At 43.5% G+C, this 16776-nt stretch overlaps 1 long non-coding RNA gene across 6 annotated transcripts in view; it reads left to right on the top strand.

Annotated features, from left to right (window-relative positions):
- Positions 1-16776, top strand: part of LOC102549242 (uncharacterized) — a 34601-nt gene that overhangs the window by 199 nt on the left and 17626 nt on the right. For 3 of the 6 annotated variants that reach the window (XR_010053580.1, XR_010053579.1, XR_355287.5), the window contains exon 2: positions 2013-2106. This is a non-coding gene — a long non-coding RNA (uncharacterized LOC102549242). Of the gene's footprint in view, positions 1-61; positions 9910-16776 lie in introns of those variants that run through there. The other 3 variants (XR_010053583.1, XR_010053582.1, XR_010053581.1) reach the window with 2 other exon arrangements.

Genomic DNA, 16776 nt, shown 5'->3' with positions numbered 1-16776 from the left:
GGGAGAGGTTGGGGGAGGGGATAGAAGGCGAGTATGCGTGTGTGAGGGGACCGAGGTGGAGAGTGGGGGAGGAGTGGACGCACACAGTAGGGGGATGGGTGGGAGATGGTTTGGGGAGGAAAGTTTGAATAAAAGGAGGTGGAGGAGATGGGGGCTTAGAGAAAGGGGCAGAATTGAGTTGGAGGGTAGCGAGGGGGATGGGACAAGGAGAGCCCAATTCCTTGCCTCCATTAGCCGAGACAACAACAGCTGTTATTTATTGAGGGCTGGTCCTTGCTCAAGCAAACATTTATTGGGCGCCTCCCCGTGTGCCAGGCACGGTGCCTGAGGGTGAGTGAATAAATCTCAGTTGGGTCCCAGCCTTCACAAAGCTCCCCGTCTGTGGGCTTTGATCTGCTTTGGTTCTGCCTTCGAGTTCACTGCTTTAACTCTCTAGCAGTGAAGTGGACCTGGCCAGTCCCATTTTGCAGATGTGAAAACTAAGGCCATCCAGGGAAGTCATGATCATCTTTGGGACACTGTTTAAATCTATTTAACGTTTGTACACGAAGGAGATGACCAGTGCAGTGGAGCAAGGATGTAATTCCAGTCAGCTTCATCCCAGGCCTGATTATAGCAGTGTTCTACCCCATTACCCCAGGTCTCAGAGTTCCAAGCTTGGCCCCCAGAGAGAGCTTTAGCCTTGGCCTTGACCGATTCTGATTCTAGGTTTGTTTATCCTAAGAAATGGGGTAATGATAGCCTTTGTAGGGAGCAGCAGAGGAAGAGGGTTGGTTGTGGGAGGGAGCAGGGGAGTTTCAACCACAAACATTCGATCTGTGCAGAGTTCAGCTAGGGATACAGGTAGTTCTCTGTCTCTACTCTGAACTTAGTCTTGAACTTGAAAGTGACATGTTAAGGGCTCATGCATACAGCGTGCACTGTACGAAAAATTCCAGTGGTGCCCGAACCCTCCTACACTGACCCAGCTTCTCTGGACACCAGGCCAGACCAGAGGGACTGTTAACTTTTACATTCTGCAATCCCTAGAACCCACATCCATCCCTGGCCTTTACTAACTGTACTGCCCCTTGGGCCCTTTTCTGCCCCGAGGCACCTACTTTTGCTTTCTCAGGCTGTACTTGTGCTGAGGCTCCAGGTACCTGTCCCAGGTCTAGGGATGACTTCCACACTCACAATGAGAGTATTTTTAGGAACATTTGGAGCTGAGTGGCTTCAAATGAGGTAATTCCAGGTCCTGCTATTTACCAGCTTTGAAACTGCATCCCTCAATTAATATGTAAACCTTGGCTTTTTCCCCCATCCACAGCACCTCCTTCCAAGGTAGTCCCAGAGGGTTTTCTGTGGGGGAGAGGGGAGCCTCCTTTTCCCACCATGTTGGACTCAGCAATTGGAGGGTGGTGGGAGCGGACATGATGCTTTATCCTCAGTAAGTTCCCCTGGGACTTTTGGTTTTATATGTTTTTTAACTTAATTATTTGTATTTTGTGTCTCTATGTGCATGTGATGTGGGTACATGTGTTGGAGGGGTGCATGTAGAGGATAGAGATTGATGGATTTCTTTTTAATTTATTTACTGAGGCAGGTCTCCAGAAGCTCTTTGGTTCACTTAGTCTAGCTAGCCAGATTGCCCTAGAGATTCCCTGCCTGCGCCCATGTCTATCTGGCTTTTACATGGGTCCAGATAGTCTGAAATAAAGTTTCTAGTGGTTGGTTTAGTGTGTGTGTGTGTGTGTGTGTGTGTGTGTGTGTGTGTGTGTGTGTGTGAGAGAGAGAGAGAGAGAGAGAGAGAGAGAGAGAAGCACTTTTTTTAAAATTAGGGCTGAGGAAATACACAGAAAGACACACAGAGAAAAAGACTCCAGCAGAAGAGATGGGGTATCACTCAAGAAAAGCCAAAACCCTGAGCTCAGATTCTTGTGTTTGCCCAAGTGCTTTATCTGCTGAACCATCTTCCTGGACTTTTAATTTGATTTATTCATCTTTTAAAGATATTTATTTTTATTTCACAGGTTCTGCCTGCTTTTATGGCTGCATACCATGTGCATACAGTGTCTGGGAGGCCAGACGAGGGCACCAGAAACTGGAGTTACAGAACGTTATGAGGTGCCATATGGGTTCTGGGGACCAGACTCCGTGTCCTCTGAAGAACAACCAGTGTTCTTAGCTACTCTGCTATCTTTCAAACCCTGTCTATCTATTTTTGAATAGTTGGGTCTCATTGTGTTGCCCGTGTTGGCTGGGAAGTTCTGTGCTCAACCGTTCCTCCTTCCTCATCCTCTTGAGCACCTGAGACAAGGGTTACACAGCATAGAGCTTGAATGGGGTGGGATTTAAGATCAGTACAGTTGTAGTCAACAGGAAAAGGAGGCCTCCTACAAGCATAAAAACAGCCAGTGAAGGAGACCGTGGCCCCAGGGCCATCGTTCTTTCAGCTCCCAGCAGGCTGTTCCAGAAAACCACAGCTGAGCTTTTATTCATTCACCCCATCTTTATTGATGACTAATTTGTGCCAGGTGTCCTCCCTAGTATTGTGAAGACCAGGAGCAAGGGCCCATTCCACTGAAGATATAGACTCTGCCTCAGGGCCTTTGAGCCTGCTCTTCCCATTGCCTGCTCATTCTTGTTGGAATACGAGTGAGTATCAAGTCTGTATCAAGCCGATTTTGTCTTTCCAGTCTCAACCCAAACATCATCTTCTGCAAGCCTGTCCTGACCTCACACTTCAATGTCACACCCTCCCACGTCCCTTTTCCCGTTTCCTGGTTTATTTTACTCCTGCCAGAAGTCACTGTCTAGTCTACTTCAGAAAATGCTTGTTTGTTTTTATTGATAATCCATCTTGTCCACCAAAAGACCAGTTCATGAGGGAAGGATCTTTTGTCTTCCATTTATTTATTTTCAAATTTTTTATTTGGGGGGTTATAATAAAATTACATTATTTCTCCCTTTCCTTACCTTCTCCCAACATCTTCCATGTACCCCCTACCCAGGTCTTTCAAATTCATGGCCTCTTTTCCCTCTTTTACTTTCTGAGGATAAGTAAAGAAAGTATATGTATGTGTATGTATGTATAGATGTATGTATGATTATGTTAATAATTCAACCTCCTTTGGGAATGTTTAACCATTTGGTGTTGGATAACCAGTTGGTGTGCCCTTCCCTGGGGAAGACCATTTCTCCCTTTCTCGGCATTCTTTAGTTGCCTGTAGTTCTTTGTTTGGGATTTCCCCCTTCTGTGTTATTCCCTGTTCAAATTGTGTCTAGGCAGTCATGCTTGTGAGATTTTACCAATGTAACAGTCTTATAGCAAACTTCCTGACGTTCTGACTTTTACTATCCTTTTGCCCCTTCTTCTTTGAGCCTTTGTGTGGGAGTGTTTTGTAAATATATCCACCCTGGGCTTGACAACTGCCTTTTGATCCTTTGTGATTTTCTGTAATATCCTCTGTCTGTTGCAAAGAGGTCTCCTTGATGAGAGGCCAGAACTACCCTTATGTGTATGTATAAGGGAATGTAGTTTTTCTCATCTCTGGGGTTCGCAGGAATATCCCCTAGAATCTTATAGAGTGTTGAATAAATAATAATTGAAAGAATGAGCTGATAGAAGGCAGAGTGGTGACACGGTGCTTTTGTTTATTTAGTTTTGTTTTTTGAGACATAGTCTCATATAACCCAGGCTGGCTTTGAATATGTTGTTTAGTTGAGGATGACCTTGAACTCCAGAACCCTTTGACTCTACCTCCCAAGAGCAGGAAGACACCCTGGACCACCGAGTCCTGCCGATGCACTTTGAATGTTAATGATTTGTTCTAGGACAAGGATCAGTAAGGGCAAAGCTTATGTGACCAATAGTGTTTTAAGTCAGCTTGGACTGACTTTTAAAAGCTCTTTTAGGGGAAGATGTAATTTACAGTGAATGTTTAGAATTCTAAGAGATCACACTGCAGGTCTGCCACTTAGGGTGCAGTGGAATCCTATTGTTACTTTAGGACTTTGGAATATGGCAAAAGGGGTAGTTAATAACAATATGTCGAGCCTTATCTTTGTGTGTGCATGTGTAGTTTGTGTATGTGTGTGTGTCTACACTCACTCAATTGTGTGTGGGTACAGATGGAGGACAGAGGTTAACCTTTGGTCTCCTTCTTCTCCACTTTTTTAATTGTTATTTTTTTTTAAAAAAAAGGATTTACGTTAAATTATGTGTATGTGGTTATGAGTGTATATGTACATGTGTGCAGGTAGGTGCCGCCCATAGAGGTCAGAGGTGTTGCCTCCCCTTGGACCATAAGCCTGGGAAGTGAGCTCAGGCCCTCTGCAAGACATTTTAGCTGCTGAACCATCTCTCCAGTCCCATATATTTTGATTTTGTTTTGTCTTTCTTGGGACAGGGTTTCTCTGTGTAGTTCTGGCTGTTCTTGAACTTGTTCTGTAGACCAGGCTGACCTCTGCTTTCCTCTGCCTCCTGAGTGCTGGGATTAAAGGCCACCACCACCCAGCATATCTTTTGATATTTTAAAGACAAGTTCTTATGTATTTCAGGCTGGCTTCAAACTCTCTGTGTAGCTTATGTTGGTTTTAAAATCTTGTTTCTCTAGCCTCCATCTCCCAAGTGCTAGGATGACAGGCATGTGCTACATTTATGACATGGTTCCTATCATTGGGACTTGAGGCACATTGATTAGGGCTAGACTGTCAGGCCAGTGAGCCCCAGGGAATTCTCCTGTCTTTGCTCCATAGTGCCTGGATTATAAGTATGTAGCTCCTTACCTGGCTTTTTTTGCATGTGTGCTATGACTGAACTACAGGGCCTCATGTTTAATGCAGCCATCTCCCTAGCCTTGAGGCCGGTTTTCCCTTCACACCCACCTTGTGCAGTAGTCACTGCCTATTTCTCACATGGAGAAGCAGTGGCACCCCAAGGGTGACAAATTGCTATGGTCACACATTTCTCGAGTGATAAACAACCAGAAAAGAACAACTAGTCACCCAGACCCAAGGAAGGTGACATCAGGTGCTGCAGACGCTCCCCTCAGGGTAGGAGGGAGTCCCAGAGGTCTCTGGAACTGAGTTGGTGAGGGATGACCTCCTTTCTAATGATATGTCCTTCTAGACCATTTGCCAGGTGTTTTTCCCAGATGGCTTAGAGGCCTCTTAAATCTGGAGACCAAACTATGTACTAAATGATCATGTGAATAAAAACAAACCAACACCAACACTTCCACCCGATTTAGAGGATATTCTAGCAGCATAGAATATTCACAGAGCTTAGGCAAGAAGTCTTATGTTAGCCAGGCTCTCTAGAGGAACAGAACTTACGACATTAATATATATTGAAAGACTAATCACACTTGAGTTTGGCTCAAGCACTTAATATTTAAAAAGCCAAGTGCAGTGTTGGGCACCTAAGATCCAGTCCCCATGTGGGGAGGCAGAGACAGGAGGATTCTCGGGGCTCACTGGACAGCACTATAGTTCAATTAGTGAATTCCAGGTTCAAGGAGATACTCTGTCTCACAAAGTAACCATAGACAGTCTACGTTCTATTAGTAGAACGTGTTCCTCAGCATGCAGCACTATCTGGGTTTGATTTCCAGCAGTGCATACAACTGGGCGTAACTGTTCACAGCTGCGAAGCATCCCATCTCTGGGAGATGAAGGCAGAACTAGATGCTCAAGGTCGTGAGCCTGTGAGGTGGCTCACTGTGGAAAGGGGCTTGCTGCTAAACGTAACTTGAATTTTAACCCCAGAACCCACATCAAGGGGAGGAGAGAAACAATTTCTGGAAGTTGTCCTCTAATCTCCACATATTTATACACACACACACACACACACACACACACACACACACACACACTACATGAATGTAAGAATTTAAAACGTTCAATCAGGATCATCAGCTCTGTAACGAGTTTGAGGCAGGCGTGGGATACATGAGACTCAAAAAAAAAAAATGTAAGAACACTTAACTGTTCTTGCAGAAGACTCAGACTTGGTTCCTGATACCCAAATGATGACTCACAACCATCTGTAATTTCAGTGCTAGGGGATTTGATGTTTGTTATGGCTTCTGCGAGTTCCAGGAATGCTTGTGGTACGCATACATACATGCAGGCAAAAACATTCATGCACATAAACTGTATCTTTAAAAAGTTTGTAGAAGGTTGTGTGTGATGATGTATGCTTTGAATCTTAGCAGCTGAGAGGCAGAGGCAGGTGGCTTTCTGTGTGTTCAAAGCTGGCCTGGTCTACATAGTGAGTTCCTGGATGTCAGGGCTATGTAGAGAAACCCTGTCTCAAAAATAAATTAATAAATAAATAATGTAAAGAATGACTAAAGAAGATACTTGATGTGGACCTCTGACCTGCACATTTGTGTTCATACAGACTTGGAAAGATTCCCATCATTTGTTTATATAAATACTGCTTTTATATAGAGATGTTTCAGAGAGGAATATCAAAGTAGTGTGAGGCACGCTTAAGGCTCAAGTGTATCTAGCATTTCCTTTCCCTGCTGTAAACCTTCGGTTTTTCTAGGAATCTTATAAACACCCCCATATACAGGAAAGGACAAATCTTAACCCCTTTGTGCAACCCTGTGACCCAGGGTTTCATTTTAAATACTGTCCCAGGCACCTTAGAGCTACCCTACAATCTCATTCGTCAAAAAAAGTGAGGGGAACGGGGATAAATTCTTATAGCTGGAACTGTAAAGCTGCAGTGCAACTTTTGAGCCACTGAAATTGTTTATGTGGCTCATGTTAAGACACTCGAATGACTCTCCCTTGAGAAATTTACATCCATATTAGATACGGCGAACCCTTTTCCTGAGCAGCCTGTACTTAAGTTTGGGTTAAGCCCTCTTCCTAATAAACTTCAACTGTGCTTCATACTGGCTTGTCCTGAATATTTTGTTGCTGGTGTTGGTTTTTTGTTTTGTTTTGTTTTGTTTTTGTTTTGTTTTGTTTTGAGACAGAGTCTCATTGTGTAGCCCTGGCTGTCCTGTAACTCACTATAAGTCAGGCTGGACTCAAGTTCAGAGATCCATCCACTTCTGCCTCCCCTGCATTCAGGGGTTACAGTGCACACCACCAGATCTGGTCCCTGGAATTTTCTGCAGCACAGTCAAGAGTCCCAGTCTTCCTGTGAGTAACGGTCTCTGAAAAGAACTTTTCATGGCCTGAGGACATGACTGAATTGGTAAGGGACTTAAGTGTGCAAGCATGGGGAGCAGGATTTGGCAGGTTCCTTGGCACATAGAAGCTGGGACATGCTTGCACATATTTGTGACCCCGATGTAAGGGAGGCAGGGTGGGGGGCAGAGATAATGGATCCCTGAAATTTATAGCCAGCCATTCTAACCGATTGGTGAGCTCTGGCTTCAATGACAGACCCTGTTTCTTAAAACTAAGGCAGGGCTAAAGGGATGGCTCAGCAGTTAAGAGGGCTTGCTAGTCTTGCGGGGATGTCAGATTTGATTCCCAGTATCCTCATCAGGGAGCTCACAATTACCTGTAGTTCCAGTTTCAGGGGATCCAGTGTTCTGGCCTCTAAGGATAGCTGTATGCCCGCGCGCGTGCGCACGCACGCACTCTCTCTCTCTCTCTCTCACACACACACACACACACACACACACACACACACACACAAATAAAGATAGACTAAGAGTGGTAGTAGAAGATACTTCATGCCCACCACATGTGCACCCCTCCTCTTCATCCCAACCCCCCCCCTTGGGTCTTTTCTTTCATCTAGCCCCTATAAGTTGGCCCTCAAGTGGGTGACATTTTACAAAGAGGATTTCATTCTCCAGACTCAGGCTTTATCTCAGTGGGTCGAGTGTTCTTTTCTGGCATGGATAAAGCCCTGGGTTCTGTCTCTATCACAGCATAAACCAAATGTGGTTTACACATTAATGGTTCTGAAACTCTAGAGGTAGAAAGGCAAGGGAATAAGTAGTTCAAGGTCATCCTGGGATATATAGCAAGTTTGAGGCCAGCCTGAGCTATACAAGACTTTATCTTAAATATAAGATCTGTGTATGAAGATTTCATTTGCTCTTATGGTTCGAATGTGAGACGTCCCCCATCGTCTCCTGTGAACACTTGGTCCCTAGCTCGTGGGACTGTTTTAAGAGATTGTGGAATCTTTGGGACCAAGCTTAGTTTGTAGAGGTAGGTCGCTGGGTAGGCCTCAAAGGTGTTATCTACTTCTGGTTCTGGCCAGAGGCTTCTGCTTTCTGATCTTCCAGTGGAAGAGGATTGGCTGCCTCATGTTCCTGATGCTGTGATGGACTGCACCCCTTGAAACCACGAGTCAAAACAAACCTTTCCTCCCTAAATTGCTTCTGTCAGATATTTTGTCACAGCCGATGAAACTGCAGGTTGTGGGCTTGAATACTACTTTTTCTATAATTTAATTTCTCTATAGTTTCTTATATGGAAAATAAGCCTAATGGCTTGGTGTGGTTGTACACCAAGTAGTGACTCACAACTGCCTTTAATTGTCACCAGAGGATCTAGCATCCTTTTCTGGCCTCTGTAGCCAGCTGCACTCAAGTGCTCACACCATACACATGCACATGCACATGCACCTATGGGCTTGCACAAGCACATCATTAAAGAGCAAAAATAAATAAAAAAAGCAATAACCCCCCCACCCCGCCCGACACACAAAACACAACAATGAAATGAACTAGAACACTGTGGATCTCATAGTCTCTGCAGGGTCTCAGGTGAGTGTCAGGTTGGGAAGTTTGCATGTCTGGTCAGAATTTGTTGGCAAATGCCATTGTGGATAAGCAGAAGGTGTCCGAGTACATAGGCCAAATGACAGCAATAAGGATGAGGAAGAGGCAGGGGATGATTTTGACCAGGTATAGTCGAATGGATCTGGGTCTCCCCTATGGGCCCACATGATATGCAATTAGTTGGGGCCATGGCCGTTCGGGGCATTGTTCCATGGAACTGCGGTTAAAAGAACACATAGTGCTATCCTATATAGACCTTGCCAGAGCCTTGAACACATTCCCATGCTTTGCACAGCTCTCCAATTTACACTTCGATACCAACCCCCAACCTTTTGGAATCATCTTTTAAGGGCACTGAGGATTTTTGCAAGTAATACTGGAAGTGGTATCTTAGCACAAAGGGTAACGCTTGAATATGGAATTTCAAGGAGGCAGAGACTTCTGGCCAAACATCAAAGGTTTCTCCTTGGTTACTCTCCTCTGAGAACCTGGGCACTGAGAACAAGGCTGGCTTCCTGTAGTTCTCTCTGTGGTGGCCCATTCGGGTTGCAAACTTTGGACAGGCCAAATTAGGAAGTCAGGGAAAGACTGTGCAGGGTCAGGCCAAACTGAAAGGAGTCTGGGCTGACGAAGAAGGGGCTAATGGAGACAGAGAGGAAGGTCCCGGACTGGAGTTTGGCTGCAGCCCTTGGATCACGTCTTTTGATCTGAGGTGGGGGTGGAGGATGTCCCGAGTCTTTCGGGAAGACTGTGGAGTCCCCTGGGATAAGATCCAGGGGTTAGCTCAGCAGAGAAATATTTGATTTCTCCTAGCTCCTCTCTCCTTCCCCAGTATGGGGTCACAGTGGGTGACTGCAGATGGTCCCACTCTTTTGAAAGTAAACACAGTGCCTGGTCTTCTTGGCTTGCCCCCAAACCAGCTTCCTTTAGTCTGTGCACCTCCGCATATTTGCAGCATCTTTGTTTTGGAAAAGAAGGAAGAGAGGAAACCCTGGGGATTTGATCAGTCCTGGCTTTACTCCCCCTGAATCCAGGCAACATTCTAGAAAAACTCAGGGAAACTGAGAGGAATGCAGGACTGACTATCCCTAGCCTGTGGTGTGGTGGCTGCCATCGTTGCTGTTGTTATTGGATATAAAGCAGGGAATCTGGGGAGAAGGTGAGAGGGAACAGGGCCAGGGCTGCCTCTTCCTCATCTGCCTCTTCCTCCTTTTCCTCCACGTCCTTTTGTCTTTCCTCCTGTCTTTTTCTTCTTCTACCTCTTATTGCCTCCTTTTGAGTCTGGGCAGATCTTGTCCTGTTTCAGCTTCCCCTTTTTTTTTTTATTGGATATTTTTTAATTTACATTTTAAATGTTTCCCCCTTTCCCAGTTTTCCCTCCGCAAACCTGCTATCCCATCTCCCCTTCCCCTGCTCCTATGAGGGTGCTCCCTCACCCACCCCTTCCCCCCTCCCCGCCCTGACATTCCCCTACACTGGTCCATCAAGCCTTGACAGGACCAAGGGCTTCTCCTCTCATTGATGCCGGACAAGGTCATCCTCTGGTACATATGCACCTGGAGCCATGGGTCCCTCCATGTGCACTCATTGGGATAGTGGTTTAGTCACTGGAAGCTCTGGGGTGTCTGGTTCTTGATATTGTTGTTGTTCTTATGGGGTTGCAAACCAATACAGCTCCTTCAATCCTTTCTCTAACTCCTCCAGTGGGGACCACGTTCTCAGTCTAGTGGTTGGCTGCGAGCATCTGCTTCTGTGTTTGTCAGGCTCTGGCAGAGCCTCTCAGGAGACAGCTATATCAGGCTCCTGTCAGCATGCACCTCTTGGCAACCATAATAGTGTCTAGGTTTGGTGTCTGAGTATGGGATGGATCTCCAGGTGGGGCAGTCTCAGGATGGCCTTCCCTTCAGTTTCTGCTTCAAATTTTGTCTCTGTATATCCTCCTGTGAGTATTTTGTTCTGCCTTCTAAGAATTCTGGACTGAAGCACTCATACTTGGGTCTTTCTTCTTCTTGAGCTTCATGTGGTCTGTGAATTGTATCTTGGGTATTCTGAGCTTTTGGGCTAATAGCCACTTATCAGTGAGTGCATACCATGTGTGTTTTTTTGTGATTGGCTTAACTCACTCAAGACATTTTCTAGTTCCAACCATTTGCCTATGAATTTCATAAAGTCATTGTTTTTGATAGCTGAGTAATATTCCATTGTGTAGATGTACCACATTTTCTGTATCCATTCCTCTGTTGAAGGGCATCTGGGTTCTTTCCAGCTTCTGGCTATTATAAGTCAGGCTGCTATGAACACGGTGGAACATGTGCATGTGGTTTTTTTCTTTCAGTTTGTTTATGTAGTGAATTATGTCGATGGATTGTCCTTATATTGAACCATCCCTGCATCCCTGGGATGAAGCCTACTTGATCATGATGGATGATTGTTTTGATGTGTTCTTGGATTCGGTTTGTGAGAATCTCATTAAGTATTTTGGTATCAATATTCATAAGGGAAATTGGTCTGAAGTTCCCTTTCTTTGTTGGGTCTTTGTGTGGTTTTGGTATAAGTATAAATTGTGGCCACATAGAATGAATTGGGGAAAAATTTTTCCAAGCAAATGGAAGCAAGTTGGAGTAGCCATTCTAATATCAAATAAAATCAACTTTCAACCAAAAGTTATCCAAAAAGATAGGAAGGACACTTTATATTCATCAAAGAAAAAAATCCACCAAGATGAACTCTCAATTCTGAATATCTATGCTCCAAATGCAAGGGCACCCAGATTCATAAAAGAAGTCTTATTAAAGCTTAAACCTCACACAATAATAGTGGGAGACTTCAACACCCCACTCTCAGCAATGGACAGGTCATGGAAACAGAAATTAAACAGAGACACAGAGAAGCTAACAGAAAGTATGAAAGAAATAAATTTAACGGATATTTATAGAACATTCCATCCTAAAACAAAAGAATATACCGTCTTCTCAGCACCTCATGGTACATTCTCCAAAACTGACCATATATATAATCGGTCACAAAACAGGCCTCAACAGATACAAGAAGATCGAAATAATCCCATGCATCCTATCAGATCACCACAAACTAAGGCTGGTCTTCAATAACAACAAAAACGACAGGCCAAAATATATATGGAAACTGAAAAATGCTCTACTCAATTATAACTTGGTCAAGGAAGAAATAAAGAATAAAATTAAAGACTTTTTTAGAATTTAATGAAAATGAAGACAAAACATACCCAAACTTATGGGATACAATGAGAGCAGTGCAAAAGGAAAACTCATAGCTCTGAGTGCCTCCAAAAAGAAACTGGAGATACCCTACACTAGCAGCTTGACAGCACATCTGAAAGCTCTAGAAGAAAAAGAAGCAAATACACCCAAGAGGAGTAGATGGCAGGAAATAATCAAACTCGGGCTGATATCAACCAAGTAGAAACAAACAAAAACTACACAAAAAAAAATCAACAAAACCAGGAGTTGGTTCTTTATGGACATCAACAAGATGGATAAACCCTTAGCTAGACTAACAAGAGGGCATGAAGACAGTATCCAAATTAACAGAAATGAAAAGTAATTTTCTTGCAACTACCCCAAAAGATAGCCACACAAACATAATTCCATAATTCCAACAAAAGTAAATTCCAACAGTAAACAACAATCTAATAATATCTCAACATCAATGACTCAATTCCCCAATAAAAAGACATAGACTAACAGACTAGATACATGAATAGGACCCTGCATTTTGTCAATATGCAGAAGATTACTTTCTTGCTTTTTCTGGGGTATAGTTTTCCTTCTTGTGTTGGAGTTTTCTATCTATTATCTTTTGTAGGGCTGGATTTGTGGAAAGATAGTGGGTAAATTTGGTTTTCACATGGAATATCTTGGTTTCTCCATCTATGGTAATTGACAGTTTTGCTGGATATAGCAGCCTGGGCTGGCATTTGTGTTCTCTTAGGGTCTGTATGACATCTGCCCAGGGTCTTCTGGCTTTCATAGTCTCTGGTGAGAAGTCTGGTGTAATTCTGATAGGTCTGCCTTTATATGTTACTTGACCTTTTTCACTTACTGCTTTTAAATTTCTTTGTTTTGTGCATTTGGCGTTTTGACTATTATGTGATGGGAGGAATTTCTTTTCTGGCCCAATCTATTTGGAGTTCTATAGGCTTCTTGTATGTTTATGGGCATCTCTTCCTTTAGGTTAGGGAAGTTTTCTTCTATAATTTTGTTGAAGATATTCACTGGCCTGTTAAATTGGGAATCTTAGTTCTCTTCTATATCTACTATCCTTAGGTTTGATCTTCTCATTGTGTCCTGGATTTCCTGGATGTTTTAGGTTAGGATCTTTTTGCATTTTGCATTTTCTTTGACTGTTGTGTTAATTTTTCTGCACCTGAGATTCTCTCTTCTATCTCTTGTATTCTGTTGGTGATGCTTGCATCTATGACTCCTGATATCTTTCCTAGGTTTTGTATCTCCAGGGTTGTCTCCCTTTGTGATTTCTTTTTTTTTTTCTTTTCTTTTTTTCGGAGCTGGGGACCTAACCCAGAGCCTTGTGCTTGCTAGGCAAGCGCTGTACCATTGAGCTAAATCCCCAACCCCCCTTTGTGATTTCTTTATTGTTTCTATTTCCATGTTTAGATCCTGGATGATTTTGTTCAATTTCTTCACCCATTTGGTTGTGCTTTCCTGTAATTCTTTATAGGATTTTTGTGTTCCCTTTTTAAAGGCTTCTACCTGTTTTCCTCTGTTGTCCTGTATTTCTTTAAGAGAGTTACTTTTTGTCCTTCTTAAGGTCTTCTAACATCATCGTGAGTTGTGATTTCAAGTCAGAATCTTGCTTTTCCGGTGTGTTGGGGGTATCCAGGACTTGCTATGGTAGGAGAACTGGGTTCTGATGATGCTAAGTGGCCTTGGTTTCTGTTGCTTGGGTTCATACACTTACCTCTCACCACCTGGTTATCTGTAATGTTAGCTGATCTTGCTGTCTCTAACAGTGACTTGATCCTCCTGTAAGCCTGTGTGTCAGCACTCCTGGGAGACCAGCTGTCTCCAAGGCGGGATCTGGGATGGGTACAGTGAGCTGTGGCACAGGGTCAGCTCTGGGCGCAGACAGCTTGTTTTAGCTTCTTAAGTGTTGGGATTGTCAGCACCAGTGGCCAGAGATACAGCTCCATGCTGTTCCTTGCCACAAAACATTCTTTTTACAGACCTCCACTCAGGTGAAAATGAGATTCTTGTCTCAAAAAACAAAAAGAAAAATAAAAAATTCACACAAACAGAAAACCCTGGATGAAAGAAAGAAAGGAAGGAAGGAAAAAAGAAAGAAAGAAAGAAAAGAAAAGAAAAGAAAAGAAAAGAAAAGAAAAGAAAAGAAAAGAGAGGTGTTTTGTTTAGGACCCAAGTTTGGATGGAGCTTCTCAAGGGAGAGTTGAACTCATGTGTTTTAGCAGTAGCCATACTTATGACTTTGGTGGTTTTCAATGTCCATGTCAAAGGGTTGATAGGCAACTTTATTACTCTTCTTTTTCAAGAAATTACGTTATGAGTAGTGTTTTGGATAGGGTTATGTTCTTGCTCACAAGTGTGACTTTCACAAGTGGGTTAAGACATGTCTTTTACTGAAAATGATGTTTCTGGTGAGGTTCCTAGAAAACTGAAGGTTTATAGCTGGGAGAGGAAAAAGGCCTTAAGCGTGCTTCATTGCTAGTTCTTGGTTTTGATTAGAAACATCTCTATATAAAAGATACTGCTGCAGAAAATGTTAATTGTGTTGAATATTTTCCTCCTCTATCTGTTGGGAAAAAACATTCATTTATTTTTATTTTATGAGGATGAAAATTTTGCCTGCATTTATGTAAGTGTGCCTGGTATCCTGAGAGGCCAAAAGTGGGTGTTAGATCTCCAGGAGCCAGAGTTAGAGACTGGTATTAGGTGTCACATGGGTACTGGGACCCAAACCTGGGTCCTCTGTAAGAGTAGTAGTTCCTCTAGCCACTGAAGCATCTCTCCAGCCCCAATATTTCTTTTTTTTTTTAAAGAGCAATTTTATTAAGTTGTTCTTCAGACAGTTTGCTCCATGTCCACAATGCATGTTGGTTGCTAATCCTCACCGGCTCTTTTCTCTCCCCTACTCGTGTAACCTAGTAGCCCCTCTTCCTTGCAAGTCCCACCGCAACACTGCCTTTTCGTTGTGTCCTGTGGCCCACTGAGATTAGCCGTTTGTTTCACCATGGGTTTTGAAGTATACATTAGAGCTGTGTGAGTTCACAGTGAGTACACACCTGACAACAATGACTGCCACTTCCCCAGAATCTACCAATATATGAAAACGTTCAGCAGGATGAAGTACATCCCCGTGGGCCTCTCCCCACTTTGTACTTCACAGATAACAGGCCCAGTCTAGTCTAGCCCCAGGGCTGTTTCACAATTACATGTGTAACATATCCAGAAGACAGTACTCACTGCCCTACCTCCATCTTCCAGATATTACATTGTTTCCATGTTCTATTTGATGTTACTTAGCTGAGAGTTTCTATTGCTGTGATGAAACACTGGAACCAAAAGCAACCTGGAGAAGAAAGGGTTTATTTTAGCTTCCAAATTTCAGGTTACACTCCATCACTGAGGGGAGTCACTGCTTTCTAATTTGCTCATTTTTCTTTGTTATACACCCCAAGACCACCTGCCACTGAGAGGTGGTTTATCCACTAAAGACTAGGCGCTCTCTCTCTCTCTCTCTCTCTCTCTCTCTCTCTCTCTCTCTCTCTCTCTCTGTCTCTCTCTCTCTCTCTGTCTCTCTCTGTCTCTGTCTCTCTCTCTGTCTCTCTCTCTGTCTCTCTCTCTCTCTCTCTCTCTCTCTCTCTCTAATGTGTGTGTGTCTGTCTGTGTTTGTTTGTTTTATGTGGGTGCCTAGTGTATGTCCACATACCATGGACATGAAGTGCCGGTGGAGGTCATCAGATCCCCTGGAACGGGTGTTGCAGGTGATTGTGTGAGCCACCTTGTGGGTACTGTGAACTTCACCTGGGTCCTCTGCGAGAGCAGCAAGTGCTCTTAACTCATGAGTTATTTCTCTAGTCCTTCCACCTTAGTTTTTGAGACAGGGTGCTCACTGAACTTGGATCTCATTGATTGTCTAGACTGGAGGCCAGGGATCCGTCTCTTTCCACCTCCCCGGTACTGGGGTTCCAAACGTTATACCCAGATTTTTTTTTTATGAGTGCTGGAAAGTCTGGTGGATCTCCATGCAGGTGTGGCAGGCACTTTGCTTTAGGAGCCATCTGTCAGGTTCTGTTTTTAAATCTGTAAAAATCCCCCTTGACTATTCATTTGTCTATTAACAATGATGAGGATGGATCTCATGTGCAAAGCAAGTGCTCTAACCACTGAGAAATACCTCATGCACTTCTGCTTTTAATATTTAATTGGCACGGCAATAATCATACATGCTTATGCGTTACGGTATGGTAATTTGATGCATGTATATATTATATACTGTGTCATGATCAACTCAGGGCAATTAGTGCTTATGTGTGTGAGTGTGTGTGTGTGAGTGTGTGTGTGTGTGAGTGTGTGTGCACATGGGTGCATATGTGTGTGTGTGTGTGTGCACATGGGTGCATGTGTGGATATGAAGGCCAAATATTGATGTCAGTTTCTTCCTTATTCACTCTCTACCTTACTTTTAAAATTATGTTTACATTTATTTATTTTGTGAATCTGCCCATGTGCTGTGATATGTCCACACAGAAGTCAGAGGACAACTTGTAGGATTTAATTCTTTCCTTTCACTGTGTGGGTCCTGGGGATCAAACTCAGATTGTCAGCCTGAGTGGCACCTGTGAATACACATGCATATGTAAATTGTGGTCAGGAAACGATGTCAGGTGTCTTGATTGCTGTCTATCATTTTCAAATTAAAAAAATTGCATGAGGCATTGCTCAGAGATGATTCAGAGAGTAAAGTCACCTGCTGCTATAGTCTGATGAACTGAATTCATTTCTTGGCACCC

The sequence above is a fragment of the Rattus norvegicus genome, chromosome 7 (genome assembly GCF_036323735.1).
Source record: "Rattus norvegicus strain BN/NHsdMcwi chromosome 7, GRCr8, whole genome shotgun sequence".
Lineage (NCBI taxonomy): Eukaryota > Metazoa > Chordata > Mammalia > Rodentia > Muridae > Rattus > Rattus norvegicus.
This window is presented reverse-complemented; position numbering and strand designations above follow the sequence as displayed.